Source organism: Ammodytes marinus, assembly GCF_949987685.1.
Source record: "Ammodytes marinus genome assembly, chromosome: 17".
Taxonomy (NCBI): Eukaryota; Metazoa; Chordata; class Actinopteri; order Uranoscopiformes; family Ammodytidae; genus Ammodytes; species Ammodytes marinus.
In genome coordinates, this window is record NC_137221.1 from 12963387 (window position 1) to 12984173 (window position 20787).

General features: G+C 41.9%; 1 protein-coding gene across 1 annotated transcript in view; it reads right to left on the bottom strand.

The window, feature by feature from the left end:
• The window catches only part of atxn1a (ataxin 1a), an 86034-nt gene that overhangs the window by 45710 nt on the left and 19537 nt on the right, over positions 1-20787 (bottom strand). The window contains exon 2 of the mRNA XM_080045547.1: positions 11575-11769. The gene's annotated coding sequence lies outside the window, so the exon portion shown is untranslated. The remainder of the gene's footprint in view (positions 1-11574; positions 11770-20787) is intronic.

The following is a 20787-nucleotide window of genomic DNA, read 5'->3' on the forward strand; positions in this document are numbered from 1 at the left end:
CTGAGGCAGGCTCACGGCATTGTGCGGCTCTTTGATGTGTACAGCACGTTCCCCATCTGAGGGAATCCATCACAATACTGTATGAAGAAGGACCAGGGTGTAGCACCACTGCACTGAGTTATTGTTGAGAGGGGCCGTGGTGCATTCATGAAACATCTGGGGATCTCAGTCTAAGACATTTCCTGAAATATTATGAAAGTATTTAAAGCACCATAGGAAGATTTTCTTTCTTTCGGCAGAGTGATTCATCTACTGGTGTTATATGTAGAATTTCTTCAGAGGCCAAGTAATATATAAGGAATATATGTAAAGTCTCTGGGTTAACAGCTAAAAATTCAAATATTTTATTATAGGGGAAGGTGGGGTGATTTGTGCATTTTGGAAGTTGCAAAACCCCTTGTTTCTAGAAAACCGTGGAAGAAATTGGAAATGTGACCACATATTTAAGAAGAGCCATCCATTTGACTCATCCTGTAAAGAAGGAAGACACAAGGAATAAGATATAAGCACATTTAAGCTCAAAAAACTGTGTTTTGCCTTTCAAAGTAAAATTTCCATGATCAAGGTTTTTTGATTATTGTGTCTGAACAATTATAGACACGTTTGAAAACATTTGACACATGTTTTAGTGCTTTGGTGTGCTACACTTTGAGTCTATATAGTTAGCACAATGTCAACCCTAAATTGCTGCATCATGCCTATTATCCAAAATTCTGGGGATGGGGTGATTTGTGCGCAAGGGCCTGGGTGAGTTATAAGTAAGTAAGTAAGTAAAATGTATTTATAAAAGCACATTTATGACAGTTTGCACTGCCCAAAGTGCTGTACATAGTGCATTCAGTAGGTAAACAATGAAGGTAAAATAACAATAACCAAAATAAAAGACGTAAAGCCCATACATCCACATAAACACAGATAGTAGTGCAGAGGTAAGTAAGTAGTGCAGAGGTTAATGGGGAGGAAACACCAGGGTGTACATATGGGTTTTGAGCCTTGATTTAAAGGCAGAAATGTAGGTGGAATCACATTTGTCAGGTGGCAGTTGGTTCCACAAGCACGGAGCAACTAGTGCAAAGTACATTTCTGAGAGTTGTGCCAGTGGCATGGCTGTATACGCTGGTCACCAAAAGAAAGTGATTGTCTACAGTAGCTCAGAAGAGAGTGACATCTCAATTCCACTTAACGACACCACTGATGAGAGTTCAGATGGCCAGAAAGATGATGATGGTGACTTTGTCATTGTGACACAATGACGCACAAATCACCCCACGAAAGCTATATTTCTTAAACAGTTTATTCCAGATCCAAAGTTTTTATTGCCAGGGATGCACAACATCCTGAAATATATGTACATATTTGAGTTGGAGACATAACTGTCAAGGCCTCACTTTAAAATCACTTTGAGTAAAAAGTTGCACAAATCACCCCACCTTCCCCTATTTATTTAAAAAAAGATTAATTCATTATCTTGAAAAGATTATCTTCAAAATGTATATGGGTGGGTGTACAAACATTAATTGTTGCTTTAGAAATACCCCAGGTAGTTGAATACCATCTGCTGGCTGTCTCTCACCCTGAGCTTTTCCATTAAAGTCCCTCGACCAAAGCCAAAGCCTATCCGCCATTGTTATGCCACGCAGGTATAACCACAGGGTGCAACATTAGCCCCCAAGTTCAGTCTATTCCCCAAAGTGAAGGAAAACTAGTTTAGCTTGATGGGCTATTATAGCCCACACCTCTTCAAACATAAAAGGCTTGAGTAGAGGAGCATAAGTGGAGAGTACAGTAAATAAGCAAACTGGTAAGTGGCCATCCATCAGCACTGTGCCCACAGTTCCCTGATGCTTGCTATATATAGTGTTTGGCATTCATTAAGAACCGCCACAGGCACATTACACATTTCTGAAGAAGTAATGCAGATATGTGTTTGTTTGTGTGTGCAACTGTAAAGCAAACTATCTACATCATCCCAGGCTGTCACATGGGACTCTTATTTGATTATCTTGCTCCTATCAAACTAATTGAACTGTTTTTCTCAATTATCACAGAGGGTGGGAGGCAGTGATTGGAGCCAACTGCACATACAGGCTGTTACATCATCAGACTTCAAGCAAAAAACATGCTAAGCCATATTCCAATTACAAACAGTGTTAGCTCAGCCATGCCAACCAGTTCGACTAAAGGAGATAAACATAATTCACATTACAAAGCAGTGGCTGCTTTTTTATTTCAGTGTTGCTAACTATAGTAGAAGTGAAAAAGAAAACACAATCACAGAGGCAACAAGGCAGAGAGCTGTAATAACACTGAAATATATAGAGTGATCTCCAATGGCAGTACGTGGGAGAGCGTGGGTGGCCAGAAAGACATCACTTTATCATACAGAGCCTAGTTGTAAAAGCAATAAACCCTATAGGTCTCAGTTTAAGGACTTCCCAGGCTCTCAAAAGGCCAGCCTCATTCATCTCACTAGAAGCTAAAGTTGCTGAACTAAGCTCTGCTCCTCCTAGGGAGGGGGGGGGGAAGAGATTATCATTGTGAAGTCAACGTATATATACAATCCATAGAAATATCTGGAGGAACCCACTTTGCTTTGGCGCCTTTGAAGTGAGGGAACCATCTGCATTTTTCACGTAACTACGTCAACTTATCGTTCCAAGGTGTGTCATGACTTGTTCACATGGCTTTCCATTACATGCCAGCCTAGAAGAATGCTCTTAAATCAGACGGCTGTAAATGCAAAAAAAATTAAATTGTAGTTTCGCGATTGTACAGATGACATTTGCGGCCAAGAAACTACACAGGGAACCTCGACTAAAAGGAGAACCTGTAAATGGTCTAATTTGTCTGACTTCTCAGGTCTCGTCTCCATGGTAATTATCGTCCTCCTCTGATGTGGTTACTCCAGCCAGTTGCCACCCACTGGTCCCCTCATTCTCTTATCTCCTTGGCTTTCTCTTCCTATACGTCTCCATTGCCTCTCTCTCTCTCTCTCTCTCAATGCACTTAGAGTGGAGGTGTGATTGCATTAGGCAGAGAGAGAGCAGGGGGCATCCGCTAATGCATAGAACGGAATGTACAGAGGAGCGGACTGCGAAAGAGAGACCCAGTGAGAGAGGTTGGAGTGGTGGAGGAGGTGGTGGTGGTGTGTGTGTGTGTGTGTGTGTGTGTGTGTGGAGGGGGGGGGGGCATCCATTACTATAATCATTTACATCACTTCAAAAAGGTGGCTGCTGTGAAAGAAAGACGACAGACAGACAGACAGACAGACAGACAGACAGAGAGGGTAAGAGAGATGATTGGAGGGAAAGAGCCTCTCATGGCTGTTAGTAAATCTAAAGCACAACTTCATTTTTCAACCTTTATTGCTTTCTCACACGAGCGCCACAGAGCACCCGCACAATAACCTAAAGACGTTTCTGTGGCGTATTAGTGTCCCCCCGTAGTAGCGCGTTTGCAATATCCTTGAGGTATCCAGAGACAGAGCAACTGAGATGATAGCGATTAACAAGACCAAGTCAAAGCTCGACATAAATCATAACTGTTTACATTATTCTTTTTGTTTTTTTCAAGAGACCATAGATTGAAAAAGTGCACTTTTTTTCACAACCTGTTTACAACCAAACCCCTGAACCCCTACTATTAATAAAACCAAAAAACAAAAGGGCCAGGCACAAAAGCAATGGTTTGTTGCTCCATGCAAAACATTAAAGAGATATCTTTCATGGTGGGCGGCTGGAGGACATGGAATACCCCCGATGGAGCAGCATCTAATGCAATCAGACCGCTCCGGCCAATTAGTGGGCACTAGCCTAGCCAGAGATGATGTCAGTCATCATTACTCACTGCTTAATGCTAAACCAAGCAGAGGGGGGAATCAAGAGCAAACAAAAGAAAAAGAGCAGCAAAAGTGGGTCGGACTTAGGAAGGGACAGTGGATTAATCTCGCCACAGGCAGACAAGCACTATTGTGTGAATGATGGCACCCACACAGAGTAGAATCACACACACACAGACGCACATATTTCTCAAGTTCCCAAAACACACACATACTTGCACATGCACATGCACACACACACACACACACACACTTACTTTATCTAACTCTTCTAGACCACTTTAGTAAAATGCTTAGATATATTAAGTCACTCACAAAAATGCAGACGCCAGCATCCACCCCATTCCCGCCCGCAGGCACACACACACACACACACCCACCCACACACAAACATATACACACAGACACACACACACACGCAAGTGCACTCTCACAGGACGTTCCAGAACATGCACGGCTCATTAGTAGTGACCTACAGCAACATATTTTTCCATGCTGATGGCTGGATTCCAGTTGATACCCCACAGCACCGCACGGCATTTCACATTTCACTTGTATATGCATTCAGCATGTCACTGTGTGCACAAACACACAAGCCACTGCAGGCTGTGTCTAAAAAAAAACACATGCACGTTGCTCACACACTGTAAAGTTCACACACACACACACACACACACACACACACACACACACGTTTAGATGGAGGAATATGTTCTCATGATAAATACACATTTGCAGAAAAGCACGAGGTACACACACAGTGATGTTTATCAGAGTAGTGGAACACAATTGCCTGAGCCAACCAGCAGACTTACACACACTGATTAGCTCCTAAGGGGGAAGCCATTGGCACCTCTGTATGATTATTACGCCTGACATAAACATCTCGCCTTTGGAAAACAGACGACAGCTGCGTGGAACATGAGGAGCATGCAGCAGAAGTGTACCGTCAAAGAGTTATTCTGTCTCGACTGAATTTGATTGTGTGCTTCACTCAGGAGCAGATTTTGATCAAAAAGTGTGTCGTTTTTTCTTTTCTCCTGCTAAGCATATCTAATGCTACACACAATGGGCAGCCAGTCACAGATCAGCTCTTTACAATTGAGAATGTCCCCGTTTTCATTCATTCCTGCACTCTTCTTCATATCTCTGTCTTCCTCCCAGTCCCTTCACCTCACTCTTCTCTTCTTAGCAATTCATCAAAAAAGACAGCAGCGTGCGCCGATGAACTCTGTGACACGGGGTGAGGTAATTAACTAATTGCTTGGTGTGCAGAGACAGCCACGTTACGGCATGTGTGTGTGTGTGTGTGTGTGTGTGTGTGTGTGTGTGTGTGTGTGTGTGTGTGTGTGTGTGTGTGTGTGTGTGTGTGTGTGTGTGTGTGTGTGTGTGCGTGAGAGACAATGGGATTGAATCAATTTTAAAATGTGTGATTTAATTCATACCTCGTCTGTGGCCGCCACTGCATTAGATTAGAACACTTTCTTTCCAAGATGTAACTGACCTCTCTCTTCTCTTTGTCCTTATCTCGGTTCATTCCAATAATCTACCGTCTCTCTAGTCGATCTGTCTCCTCTTTTTTGTTCCTCACTACCTCCCCCTATCCCCATGAAACTTACTTCTCCCTCCGTCCCTCTCTGTCTCTCTCCCTCCTTCACTCCCTGGCATCTATAGCAGTTGGCAGTCTCAGGTGTGTGTGTGTGTATGTATGTGTGTGTGTGTGTGTGTGTGTGTGTGTGTGTGTGTGTGTGTGTATTTCCCCTTGCTCTCCAAACCCAATTCAATCCTACTATGAGAGCGGGGGCCCAGATCAAATAAAGCAGAGCGCAGCTATTACAAGAAAACAGAGAAGGGTAAATCCATCCTCACACACACACACACACACATAGAGAGAGAAGGGGGAACCTCTCCATTTACTCTGGTTGCTTAACCCTCTCAAGGCAGCAGCACATAATGTAACAGGTTTATCGCAGAAAACTTTCATGAGGTTTAAATGAAGTTATTGCTACAATATGTCTGACATTAAAAGGGTATTAATTCTAACAAAAATAAATAAATCAATGAACTGTTTATATTGTTGACCCCGAAACTGGATCAAGTTTCTGAAGTTCAATGTGATCCAATGTCATACAGCAGGGACATGTTGGGTTGACTTTATATTGAGCGTTTTTTGAATGATACCCCCTGCCATTGCTGGACATCTAAATCCTGTAGTCAATCTTTATTATGAAGTGCATAGCCGGGTTAATTGCTCATTTGGCATCTTTGAGATTACTGTGAGACGATGCTGTTGAGTTCCAACCATGAAAGAGTGGGTGGGAGTCAATTCAGTTTTAAATGACAAAAAAAAATCAATCAATCTCTGATTTCCACTGCAAGACATAAATAAGTGTACTCTTTTGCTTGGTATATAAATATATAATATATCACCGCCTAGTTCTGCAAAAATGTAATCTAAGCCGTGCATATTTTGCAAACCAGCCCCATATATTATCTGCATTCAAAGTAACAGACCCCTCCGGCAATGTAAGGAACTTAATGAGCTGATCATTGCTACACAGTCTAGTAAGAGAAGACAAGATGGCTAGGTTTAGTTCCTGGTTTCTATGAAGGAGCGTGAAGAGAGCAGTTGATAAATTAATCTATGAATGTTACATCTAAATAATTTTTGGGAGTTTTATGATTTATCACATAACTTTGTAGTTGTATTTATTTTTATAAATGTGATATGTTTTCTGCTAAGAAGTATGTCATTTGGTACTGAGGGGAAAATAGGAATGAAAAACTACATTTCAACCTACATACTGTAAGAATGTATTCATTATTTGAATGTAATTGTATTTTAAACTTTATTTTCCATACAAATCTAATTTCATGTTTTCTTGTAGACAAATGTCACATTGCTGCATGTTTATCTGTCTTACTCCCACTTGGAAAGGACACAAGCAATTGGTTGGGAATCATTCACAGTGGCGACTGGTCATTAGGGGCACGTGGGGCGAAGCCCCACCTACTCTCACAAAAAAAAAAAAAAAAAAAAAAAAAAAAATATATATATATATATATATATATATATATATATATATACAAAAAAAAGTTCGGCGCTTTTAGTTCATTTTTAGCCGACCCTAGCTTGCTTCTAAAGATTGCGTTTGTCTGATTTGTGTCTCTGCCATGGCCTGTGCCATGTCCATGGTCTCTGCAGTCAGACTACGGCAGCCGTGTGAGCCAGTCAGATTTGGGCCGAAGGGCTAAGGGCTCGTTCGCCTTTTGCCCTCCCTGCCCAATGCAATGTGTATTGCACGTGAACAACTGCGAATGCGCGTGCTCGTAGTATTTCTCTGTTATAGTGGACGGAGATATTTTTTCCCCAACGGTCAGTGCCCCTCCGGCAGGGGAAAGGCCATATATGGTTCGTTTCACTAATACTGTGACGCTGTAGTGCCGCGAAAAGTCATGTAGCCGGGAGAAGAGAAGGACGGAGAAGGATAACTTTGCTAACACAAAGATGTCAGAGGCACACAAACCAAAACGAGTCGACAACATGAATGAATTTTTGGAGCACATGTTTGAGACCCTTAGTCTGGAAGAGAAATTGGTAGGCTAGTAAAACCGCTTGGTACACATGATCCACCGGACAATATAGCCTATACAATGTGGAGTGGTAGCTATGCTAAAGAAGGCTAACGGCTATCATCATAAGAAGGCACTCTTCCCTCGTTTGCTGTTCGGTGGAGAAGGTATGTTGTGGAGGACGGGATACAAGGATTTTAAAAACTTTTCTGAGAGGATGAGATGAGAGCAGCTGGATGCTGTCTATGCTGGACGAGTGAACGTCGCTGTATTGACGAGCCGCCTTTCTCTTCAAAGTGCTTTGGTGAGTGAAATAATGCTATTCTGTTTTGCTATCGATTGAAATTGATATTGAATATGGCGTTGAGTCGGAGTGTCAGTGTTTTCATGTGTCAGTAGCATTGCATTTGAAGGTGTGTGTGCTGCTGGTTGTGCTTATGTTATGGGCGATCATCAGCAATAGTTGTTGTTGTTGTTGTTGTTGTTGTTGTTGTTGTTGTTGTTGTTGTTGACGATGCCATCAGAGTGTATGTTGTGAAGAGTGAGAGCTTTTTTACATATGTAACATATATTATTACTTTGAAAACTAAAGAGTTATCTGTGATTTTATTAGCCTGCCTTTATCTGACACCGCAGCAGCATGCAGCGCGCAAAGTAGCCTACCTACTGAACGGAATTTGTCTGTTTAAAATCACGGCATTAAAAGCACTAAATGACTTGCTTTAACGAATTTCGTTAGAATATAACATGAAGAATTTTAGAATATTATTTCCATGAAGTTTAGTCAGAAAGTGAGCGATCACGAGTGGCTCATCCTCGCTGCTGTCCAAGGCATTTGAGATGCAGCATTTATTTTATGCTCATAGTTAATCATATAGCAGTGCTGAAACGAAAGCTTAATCGTGATCCGATTGCTTGTCCCTAACCTTGGATACACAGAGACATGTCCCCGAACTGACTGTGCGATAGTCTGTACAGTGAAACAGCCGCCTCCCTCGTTAGTTTCAGTCTACAGCCTACAATGCTAATATAACCACCACCTGCGCATGGAAAGCGTTTAATTAGGAATTATTTTTATTAGGAATTATTGAGCTGTTTTGTCGTCAGAAAATGAAGAAGTACTTCAGCAGATTGTCTGTGATGTGTAGCCACATTGAGTCCACTCGGTGACCATAACGTCACAAAGGCTGCGTGAATGAGGCTTTACTAAGTTAGTCCGATGCTGTGTTGTCACTTGACTCAGTTAGTTAAGATGCAGTTCGAGGTTCACGCTGCACACAGCTGCTGCTGGAGCCACCGGGAGTTTTTGCTCCACTTGAGAAAAATGGAATATTTGCAGTTTGCATAATCTATTTGAAATTGATATACATTTTTTGATCGTTCAAGATCCAGTCCTCATTCAAGTGTACTGTGTAGGTTATGGCACGCAAGAGAAACGATAATAGTCAGCTATCACCTCAACATGAAGGAAAACTCCACCTTGAAATTTCTGTATCTGGCTGTCGGAGGCCAAAGACTTAACGGCACATTGAATTTTCTCCTGTCTATTTTTTACTTAAATGTTAGTAAAGATGAAGGGAGCAATCCTTTCCTTCTTTGGCTAAAATGTGAAAGTGCACAATGATGTGAACAACTTATTTTGTGTTTATAAAATCGCCAGAATGCGAGAAACAGTGTCTTTGAAGCTCAATTTTTTTATTTTTTTGTGAGCCCCACCTGTTTTTTACACCTAGAAACGCCACTGATCATTCATCGTAAGTGGATGAATTAAATACTGTCTCTATTTCCCTTGTGATTAATACCAAATTGAGTTATTTTATCCAGGGGGAACTTTTTTAGGAAATTGTATAAAAAAAAATAATGGATTAAGAATTCAGGGACTCGTGAAGCTATACATAGTGGTTAGTAAACTATACATTTATTTCATAGTTTGGCAGTTCTGGCTCTTTACCCAACAGCAGAATAAAATGTAACCTTTTTTCTAACAGATGAATAGTGACTGAGTGTCAATGGTATTCGCTCTACCCACTACACCACAGGAGCACCTGTCATTTTCTTCCCTACAAATTCAATAATAAATTATTCGAAATAGTGATATTATTTACGAAATGCAGCTGGAAAACCACAGCTCCAGTTTGAAAAAAAGTCACAATCAACACAACAACCTGCAGCAACCATACAGCATGAGACAAACCAATACAAGTTGAAAGTCTTCTCGTTAATGCTGTATCTTGACCCTTGCCCCCTAAAAGTAAAGTGTTTTTTTTTTTTTGCATTAACATCAGCTTAATCTACTGTTTAACTCACTGTTAGCCATGGACAAAAAAATGGATCCGTCCCCTATGTGGATGACTGACAGGTCTGTATATATGGTTCCTCCACTAACAGATGTTTTTCTGACACGTGTCGATCACCACGACTTCACCGCCCCGCGTCATTGTTTGAATTTTTCAAAAGAGGGGAGAAGGAAGCAGAACAAAAAACTGTGTCATTTCAATTCATCACCACGGATGGCTGAAGAAAGGAAGAGAGAGGGTGGATAGAGGAGAGAGGGGGGAAAAGGAGGAAGAGTCTTTGTTAGTGAGGAATAAACAGAAAGAAATGTTTAATCGGGACCCGTTCCTGCATTTGTTTCATCTAAATCTTACTTTATTTTTTATCTCTCCTTATTTTACGCACCTACTCTCTGAATCGGTACAAAGTCAATTTAATAAACTAATTAGTCTGCACTTCAAAACATATTTGTATAGTTATGAAGCAAGTCCCCAAGCAGCAGACGGAAATACCTCACAGCAGCAACTTATGATTTTGTTGGCGAGTCGTGTATAACTGCACACTGCTGAAGGGTGGTAAACAAAGAAGAATATAGCCCCCTGCAGACTGTCTAACTTGCGAGAATACTTAAGACATATGTATATTAGTTTTTTTGGCATTCAGCTTTTTTTTTAAGATATTGTCGTGGCATTTGTCATGCTTTAATTGACATAGTGGAGAGAAAGAGATGTAATGGAGTAGAGAGGGAGATGACGTGCAGAAAACGACCCGAGCTGGATTTGATCTGGGTCTGCTGCGACGAGGACTGAGCCACAATATGGTACACACATTAACCACTACACCATGGAGAGACCCTGACAGTTCTCTTTGTGTTTTCTTTTTCACCAATTAAACTTCCTTAAAAAATTCCAGTCTATACTCTGGTCTCAGTAAGCCCTTCTTATTCATCCTGCTCCTCCCTTCATAGAATAGAATGGATAAGTCTACACACAGCTGGTGAGACGGAGATAAAAGGCTGAAGGAGGATACAGAATGGAGGGAGAGAGGAGAGGCATCAGTGGGAGGGTCAAAGTGAAAATTCGGAAAAGACAATTCACACAAATGAAAGAAGAGGAGAAGAAAAAGGAGAATTGAATGCTCAAACGGTGATATGTTTATGCTCTGGGTCAACCAAACACACACATCAGTTCTTCTGACTGTTGTATTAAACTAGATCACTGACACAATGCTCAACAACTACGCCAAGAAAATAATGTGACACCAAGACAGGTACAATATCTAGTGCAGGGTTCTCAAACCTGAGGGTCGGGGCCCAAAAAGGGGACCGAAATCAAATGTGAGGGGTCACAAGGGTAATTCAAAGGTGTACGAAAGAACAGTTTCTGTTTCACATAAGAACGTTCATTTACAACAACTGTGGAATCCTTCATATCCCAAGAAACATTAAGACAAGGGAAATTTGCTTATTAAACAAACTCCTATTCAAACAAAAAACTAAACACGTCGTTACCAGAACATGTTGAACAATGTAAAAATGAGAAGTTGCAAAATTGGAGTAAATTATTTGGCTATTGATTCTTGTCTTTTTCTGAGTTTACAAATGAACCAAGAGGTGTGAGTATGGGGCTTTATGATCAGGGACTTCATTCGAAATCACTTTTAATGACTGGAATCCTTCATTATCTGTACGGAAGAGGATTAGGGCCACACATTGGCTCTATTCCTCTTTCGTATAACCGCGATACATGGACTCACTCATTTGTGGTGACTTGCATAAGTAGTGTTCACAGACAAATAATCCATTGTGAGCAAATGCACTAGAGTTTGTTTGGACTGAACCAAACACATAACACATGAATGAGACTTTTCACTCCCCGCAGACATCCTACCTGAGCAGAGGAGGCGGAGCTACGTTGGCGGGGGGATGGGTGGAGCCTGGGGTCTGATCAGTTGATAGCTGTCAACCAACTGGAACTACACTTCCTAGTTTCAAGTCTGGATCTCTCCACCAATGGGAGGCAAGAGTTCCAGTAGCCTGCGCCGTCCAACCACGTCTGTCTGTCTGTGGCTTCTGTCACCATTCCCTAAAAAAGGAAAACACGGAGAGTGTGTTAATGTCGTTTAAAACAATCCTTACATTATTCTATACGCCAGCAGGAAATGTTATCTTTCTTGATTATTGCTTGCCTGTTCCCACACTCAATTATCACTGCATAATAACATAATCCCCCCCGCTGTGCAATTATAATCATCAGTTTAACAGTCAGCCAAGTCTTATTTACACTGGAATTAGATGCTTTTGGTTGTAACAACTAAGAGCAACTAAAAGAGCCCCCACATGTTCAGAAATAATGTCCACGCAAGTAACTTTTCTGTCTGTTAAAAAACTGCAAACGATATGCATCTGTAAATGTCTGTTTGTTGGATTTTATACACTGGCTTTCACTTCTCTATCACCTCTCTCTCCTTCCCTATCTCACGCTCCCTCTCTCTCTCTCTCTCTCTCTCTCATTCTCTCTTTCTCTCTGGAGTATTCAGAACAAACAGCCGTGCTATTTATACACCGACGCCCCATCGGCATGGCAACCACGCTTTGTTTACCCACATGAGACACTGGTTTGAGGCGTGTGTCCTCCTTTTTTTTCTTTTTTTTTAAAATAGTATTTATTAAAAACATAGTTCTTTGGAGGCATTTTGGTCTCTTTCACGAGCTCGGGCTTGCATACTGTCGGACGGTAAACTGGAGGCTTTCATGATGAACTGGAAAGCTGGTAATAAAAGTAAAAAAAAATATTTCTATAGAAAACTAAAATATTTGTGTCCGTTGGTTTTCTACTTGTTTTGTTTATAGACTGTCATCACTTTCATAGTATTATGCCAAATGGTGAATGCTTTTTCTTTTAAACTCTTTTAAAAATATGACTTAATACATGCTGACGCAGCTTGATAGAGCTCTAACATAGAGATCGATGTTTTACATTATGGTTCAAACCCATAATAAACACGATATTGGAAATGTATCTGTGTCCACTCGTCACTGCAACAACACCAAGAGTGTCACGCTTCTCCTTTTCTCTACTTTGCATATACAACATTCAGTTGAATAATTTATTCCGAAGTCCAACAGGTCAAACACCTACAGATCCAGCACTGACCAAACTTCTGTTTACAACTACTGAGAGAAACAACTTAATCCTAGAGAACAAGACTTCTGCATCATGTGTCCATGTTGTGAATGTAAATGTATTACCTTGTTACGTGTGTTTCTGAGAAATTAGTTAATCTTCCCATGGTAAATAAATGTGGTTGAGTAAGTGCCTAATTTGACGCATGAGTGCAGAGGCAAATGCTTGATGCAACCCGTCCTACGCACTACTCCTCTCATTTAAAGTAACGCCGGAGGCTGTCCCCATAGTGACAAAGACATGTCCCAAGGTCGCGGGGCGGTGCTGGGCATTCATTTGAACCCGGAAACCAGGCATCACCTTGGCAACACAAAATCAGGTCAGTTGATCATGTGACACGTAGGCCCTGGGGACAGAAAACTGATACTAAAATACACCCTTTTTCTTGTTTGTGCCAAGTTGACACCATCTCAACAAACAAGCAGACACACACACACACACACACACACACACACACACACACACACACACACACACAGGAGCATGCAGGCGCGTAAAACCTGTAAAACACCTGTCATACATATAAATAAATACTGTACATGCAGTGTTTCGAGTCACGTACTGTACACACACATTTGTATAAGCCCACAACGATAGAAACCCCTGTGTAAGCAAAGACACAAACATACAAGTCCAAGATGAAAACACAAGCCAATATGACAAATTCAATATGAGTCTATGTGCAAAAAGCTGAGTGCATTGTCTGTCTATCTGCAAAACTTCTGCCTCCTTAGATAAAATAATCTAAAAAGAAATTTTGATTCAAAATAGGAAGGAATAAAGTAAAACGATGTGTAAACAGCATAACAGCTATGACCAACCATTCAATGTCTGCTCTCTACTTAGTTGACAGTTATCTTACTTATACTTGCTGCTACAGACACATTGTGGTCGATACCAAAATGTATGAGAGGTTCTATTTACACAATGGCTTAAAAGCATTTTACTGTAATAGCAGTCTGTGCTATTAGCGTAGTAGATTAACAGCTCAATTAGCATTGTAAACATACCGTGACTCTTAAGCGCTTGCACTTAAAGAAACTGTATTTTCAGGCTTTGTGAAAATGCAGGTTGTGAACTTGGATGTCTTTATAGAAGAGGGGTTGAACTTATGTAAGAGTCTGATCTTTTCCATCAATCACTGAATAAATGGACTGACATGAGAGAAATGCATGGAAACATGTACAATGGTATAAAGAGTTGAGTACACATTGTGCATTTCAGGAAGTCATTACCTGCTATAATACAATTACAACCACCATTAAAATCTTAACTTCCCGTCCCTATTTCCACCATATATTTCAGCCTTATCAATGTGTCTATCCTCCCTTTGATAGTACGAGGACAGAGCTCTCACCTGGATTCACCTCATGATCTGGTCATCTGTTTCATGGAAAAGATTACACACGCGCGCACACACACACACACACAAAACCGCAAGTTTTAATTTCCTACTCAGCAGTCTAGGACTCAGTTCCCTGTCTGTCGCACAACACACTCAATGATAATGACACTGTGTGTGTGTGTGTGTGTGTGTGTGTGTGTGTGTGTGTGTGCATATCTCCGTGTACACCTATGAAACCATGCTTTGCCCCTTTCATTCTGCTTTTCTATTGGTCCCCTGCCTGCTGTCCCTCTGTCACAGACAGGGTTTGACACACACGCACCTAAACACACATTAACACGCACACACTCAGAGACACAGCAAGCACAGCTGTTAACAAAGCGCACAGAGCCATAGGCGGCCTGTGTGTGTGTGTGTGTGTGTGTGTGTGTGTGTGTGTGTGTGTGTGTGTGTGTGTGTGTGTGTGTGTGTGTGTAGTAAGTAGCAGAGCAGTATCTCTTTCTGGATGACAGCCTGACTTAGCTTATCAACATCCACACCAATATTTAAGGCATGTTGTACAAGTTGTTTCTTTAATGATTTAAGTTTTACCTATACATCTGTCACTTTTCATCTCATCCACTTCTGTTGTCAGACATTGTTTGTTTTATGCTTTTTCACAAAATGTAATTATATAACTTTTTTCAGGAGTTGAGGAGGGTACACCATGCTCCCTTGTGTGCTAGTTTGGCTCCATAAGCTCGTCCCTCCTCATGCTGCCTTTGTTCTTTATTTGTATTATTTTAATGTAGATTAGAGGGGAGAGGGGGGAGCATAGACACTAGAAATGAAAGGAATGGACCAAAATGCACCAGAAGGCAACTGGCCTCCGAAGGGAATACCACTGAAACTGACTTCTACTTGGCCGTCCCGCAAAAAGATATACTGCGACAAATAAGCAGTTTTTTCTGGTTTTGCGTCATAAGTGTTGGCTTCCAAGGACTAAGGAAAGTGCAGCATTGCAAAAAGTTGTTGGATTGCACTGCAGGCTCTGGGTTCACTGGCTGCACACAACAAGGCAAGCAACTAACCGGCCAATAATAGACACACAACCCAGCCTGCACCAGCCAGGCCTACTTCCCTTTACGTATATGCAATGGGGTATGATTAAGGATCAAATGATCAGAGGCCTAGAAAATTCATGTGTGAGCAATTGAAGCATCTCTTTCAGAAACGGACACAGTTTTTATGAATTAATTAAATGAGATGTGTCAAAGATGAAGGTGTAAAATACAGGCCTAGTAAAAAAAAAATCTACTCAACTACTGTAGATTACCTTATCGTTACAAAATAAATCTGAATTCACATTCGCACTATGCAAAATTGCAACGATTCTCTCAACATATGCATATTCATTTCCTGTTTTAGTCGTTCCATGCGTTAACTGCAGTTGAGTTTTAGACACATGTGCAAACATAAAGCAGGCCTGAACATCATCCAAATTAATTTAAATGCAACTGCCTTCACAGTGCTGTTTGTTAAACTACAATGTCGCTAAAGCTCAAGAAATTAAAATTGAGAAAAAGCATTGAAAGGGAAAGAGAAAAAAAGACGACAAACGCAAACAAACCGTTGTGCAACTCACTGGCTGAACCCTAAGGGCCATCGCTGCAGGTCAAAGTTCAGTGCTCTTGTAAGCTGGCCAAATGGGCTCCGGAAAACCTAATGATCATGCTTTTCCCTGCTGATAAACACACATCTGTCTGTGCTATTCATATACCATCCATACGGTGCGCTTACATGCACAATGCATCCTCATGCCTAGCCACCTAGACAGCATAGATAGTGGTGGGAACTAAAATAGACAAGGATGCTCTGTCCCAAGGTACACAACTTAGATAAGGCAGACTTAATCAAATCCAACATCCCTCTTTTATCATTTGTTCTTCTACTCATCTTTTCCCTGTACTCGTCCCTCCTCTTTCCTTTCCATTCCTCCTGTGTTTTTATCCAATCACCCCATTCCTTTCCCAGTCATCACTACTCTTTCATACTAGTATACTCCCATTAAAAATAGGTATTTTTCTTAGGTGGGCAAGGATAGTAAACAGTCCTTATGTGACATGCATGCTCTCCCGCAGTAAATCTGACAGTGAAACCGGTACAATGGCCAGATTACGAACTGTTTTATGTGGTATCATGAGACCTCATTCTACTCCTTGTCGCAAACTTGAAGTCCAACCACCCCCACAATTTCATTCCTGTCAGTGTGTCCGTGGAATGACAGGTAAGCCTGTATTACTTTTCTTTGTCTGCTGTTCTTTTTTACCATGGCAGGAGAGACATTTTCTTTTGACGGCTTGATTACTTATTTAAAAGTCAAAATTAACGTTTGCTGGGAAATATGTTGCAAACGCGGTGGCAGACTCCATCGAAGTAAAACTGCATACATGTTTTTTTTGGAAAATGACTTATTTCAAAATAAAATAAAAATGTACCCATGAAGCTCAAATTAAACAAAAAAAAAAGCTTCCTTTTAATTTGTGTTGACATTGTTTTTGTTTTTTTGAAATACTAAAAAAAAAACATGTTAAAAAGATTATTGCGCTTTGGTGAACATAATTGTATCCATCATCTTGTATCTTCTAATGCACCAAATAGCCACTCATATCAAACTCTACTCTGGACACTAATGTGCTTTGACTTTAAGAAGATAAAAGTTATTATTGGGTTCACAGCACGACCTTAGGAAGTCACCGGCGTACGTCATGAAGCACCGCGGCTGTGGCAGGTCCCTGCTGGCAGCACAGGTGCTCACACACACACACACACACACACTGCGTTATAAAACCACACACATAAAAAAAAAACACACATGCAGAAAAAGTGCAGGCGCTCACACTGCCACACCGGCTGTCCCCTGAGATTATGCTACAAGGTCTGGTGGCCAAGGCGGAGAGGACAAAGAGACAGAGAGACTGTACGAGAAAGAGGACTGAGCCGGCGCAAGCACTGACAGGTGTGTGTACTATACGTGTGTGTGCGTGTGTCAGGTCATGGCTCACTTCCAACACGCTGCACTACCCTTAACCCAAATAAAGTCTGGTTATCTTTGTTTAACCTTGACTGCGAGTGCTGTGTGTGTGTGTGTGTGTGTGTGTGTGTGTGTGTGTGTATTTTTATGTGGATGTGTGTTTGTATGCAAGGTCCTCAGCGGCCTTTAATAAAGTAAAAATGCAACGTATGTCCTCGTTTTGGAATCTGCAAAATTCTCAACAAAACTTGCACATGACTGAAATGTCAACCTTACAGCTCCTTAGATCTCAAATAAGGAGTAACATGGCACAGTTGGTTCCTGCTGTGACTTTAGGTTACGTCACTCACGGCCAGTTCAGCTGCATGACACATCATGAAAGCTTGTTAACTCACAGTCTCTACAAAAGGGCTGACAATGAGTTATATAACCAAGGTCACAGGGTCAGGGCTGCTTACACGCTGTGGCCACCACACCCTGCCCTGGCTGTTAGCATTCCATAGTGAACTACACTGTCAATGGTTGACAGGCCGGAGATGTACAGCACTCCACAAAGGCCAAGCACAAACATGTCTATATTGTGACCTCCACCCCTCGCTGCATTTACAAACCAGAGAGCTTTGAGAATATGCAAATACCCCATCCAGGCAGAATATAGTAAAATATAACAAATAGTAAAAAATAAAAGGACTCAAGCCGAGTTGATATATTTTCAGAAGGGTTTTGCTCTTTCTATTGTTTTTCTTATTTTATTACCATGAATAGTGTGTACAAGAATGAAAATCGACCCATGTTTAGTGTTGTATGTGCCAAACCTAACAGAATTTTTAAACGTTTTGTGAAGTGCATTGTGTACTCGTAAACAAACTACATCCTGCAAAGCACTACCCCCATGTCCCTCACCCACTGTTTCAGCACAGTTCTCAAATTGCTCAACAGCTTCCATGGTGTTAGTACTATAATACTGCTCTAGGATTTCTACCTAGAGGCCACAACTCTTAAATAAAAACATCTCATTGAAACTATGTTGAGCTTGCTGCCCGGCTATATAATTACTTTGTGCTCTTTGGGAAAACAATAGTGCAGTTGCGTGATGCAGCTTGTTAGACTATAGGTGTTACGCGCCCCACACACATCCTACCTCTACTGCGCGTCTACCTCGCGTCTGCGTCTGACTTTTTGTCACAGACTGTGAAATCAACGTAGAGCGAGCACACATCCAACCTCAGACGCACTGCTGAGGCGCGTCGGAGGCACGTCTGCAGCGACGCTCCCCTTCACCTCAGGAGGCTCGCCTATTTTTTTCTGAGAGCAGCGCGTCTCTCTCGTGTCTCTGTGCTTTAACTGATAGAGAAATACATGCTGACAGTCATACCAGCAGCATTCACTCTAGTTACACGTTTACCCGGTGTGTTTATTTCAAAATAAAACATCCCTCAGTCGTATACGCGAATAATCCCTTTATTTCACGATTTAATTGTGCAATCAAAATCCGAGGGATTTAAAACCTAATTTTCAATTAGTTCTGGCATTTCATTTTTGGATAAATGACACATATAGAGATCCAATATAGTGAATAAATAAAAAAGATCATGATGAGCGCAACAGTTTTCCGTTGCTCTGTGTGTCTACGGCCTTCTTCTTCCCCGACCACACCCCCCTCTCTCTCTCCCGTATAAATCAGTAAAGTGATTTTTGAAATACTCTGCTGAGAGTCATATTGACTTCATACTGGCAGCTTTCGCTGTAGTTTCACCATTTCCTGGTGTGTCCCCTTCAAAATAAAACTTCCAACAAGCGAAAATATGGCAAAAAAAAAGAAAAAAATGGCAATGGGGCGCACGGATTACTGTCCAGACTCAATATAAATCATATGCATCATAGATGACATGAAAGAACTTCATTTTTAATGGGAATTATCTATGAAAACTCTATGTAGAAAGATAGGGCTTTTAGAAGCAGCGCTGCAGCAGCAGCAGCTGCTGAGACGTTGCATGTGTGTCCGAGAAAAGTCCGAGAGAGGCAGCAGTAAGGTAACGCGACGCGCTCCAGAGGTAGACGCAGGATGTGTGTGGGGCGCGTTAGTCACGGTGATGAGCAGTGTGGGGCTACAAGCAGCTACAGGGTCATACTGAGATTACATTGATGGAGGGTCCGACTTATACAATGTGCACTCAAACACACAATGTTACATATAGATTGAAGTTGATGATGGCCACTACTAAATGGCATTGAACATAGGCCTGTCGCGATATGCAATAAATCAATTAATTGCGCGATAAATTAAAATGAGCGATAATTTTTTGCCAGCTGCGATAATTTGCTTGTTTGTTTTCCTCGTGTCTCTCTCTATCAAAGACACTGGATATCAAACGTTTTTACTCCGGTGTATCTGCCCTCTCGCCGGGATTGGTGTTTTTTTTGCCCCAACTGAATTCTTCAAGGCAGCGCGCAGGGTTAGGGCATTCGGTGATGTTTAAAGGTGAGAACACACCGGGCGCGTTGGATGTGGTGGGCGCGTTGAAAAATCCTATTTTTGCATAGGGAACCATTGGTTGGGGCGCGAGGATCCGTTGGCCGCGGCAAAGCGTTGCTTTGGGCGCTTTGGGCGCGTTGCCAAAGCGTCAAAAAAGCGTCACCGCGCCGGCAAAGCTTCAAAAAGCGTCACCGCGCCGGCAAAGCTTCAAAAAAAAGATGAAAATATTGAACTTTCAACGCTCCGGCGCGTGACGTTTAGCCGCGTTGGCCAATCAGCGGTGAGCTTGACCCCACGTCACTGGCAGAGAGCCGGAGGACAGAAAAATCTGAGACAAAATGGAGGCGCAAATAATCACCGCTGTGTGTGCGAGACCGTGACAACACAGAGGCAAACACCGAGTAGGAAATGTATTTACGGCTGGCTGCCTGGTGCTGTATGAAGCCGCTCGGGGTTACAAGACGTGGGGAAAGTGAACCAGGAGCAAATAATCACCGCTGTGTGTGCGAGACTGTATAAACACCGTGGAGTTAATGCGGCTGGCTGGTGATATGAAGCCGCTCGGGTGGGGAAAGTGAGCCAGGAGAATGGGCTTCCTGGTTAATTCAGTGAATATGTGTGGCTGTGCTTAAGCAGATAAACCAAGTTAGCACCGGTCGGATAGCGTTAGCTAACTCACCCGGCTGTGTGCGGCCACCACCTCCATATAATGAACCCAAACATAACGGCTAAATCCGGGGAACTTTCACAACGAGTACAGCGAAGCACCGGTGTTTATGCCTGCCCTATAGGCTATCTACGCCAGCCACGGTCCCGTCACAGCCAGGTAATGTAGGCTACTTGCCTTTATTTTCTACTGCCCTGTGCACAATGCTGCTGTAAATGTGTTTGGTATGGTGCTGCCTTGCTGTTTGTGTTCATTTCCGAGTGGCGTGAATCTGCAATGCTGTTTTAAGGCTATTTGTTCCATTCACTTGCTGTTTATTTGTTTTTTGGCACAATTGTTGGCCGTGTAGGTGTTGTTTTTGTGTGGACATGAACGCTGTTGTGTCGGGTCGGATCTGATCGCAGCCATGGTTGATT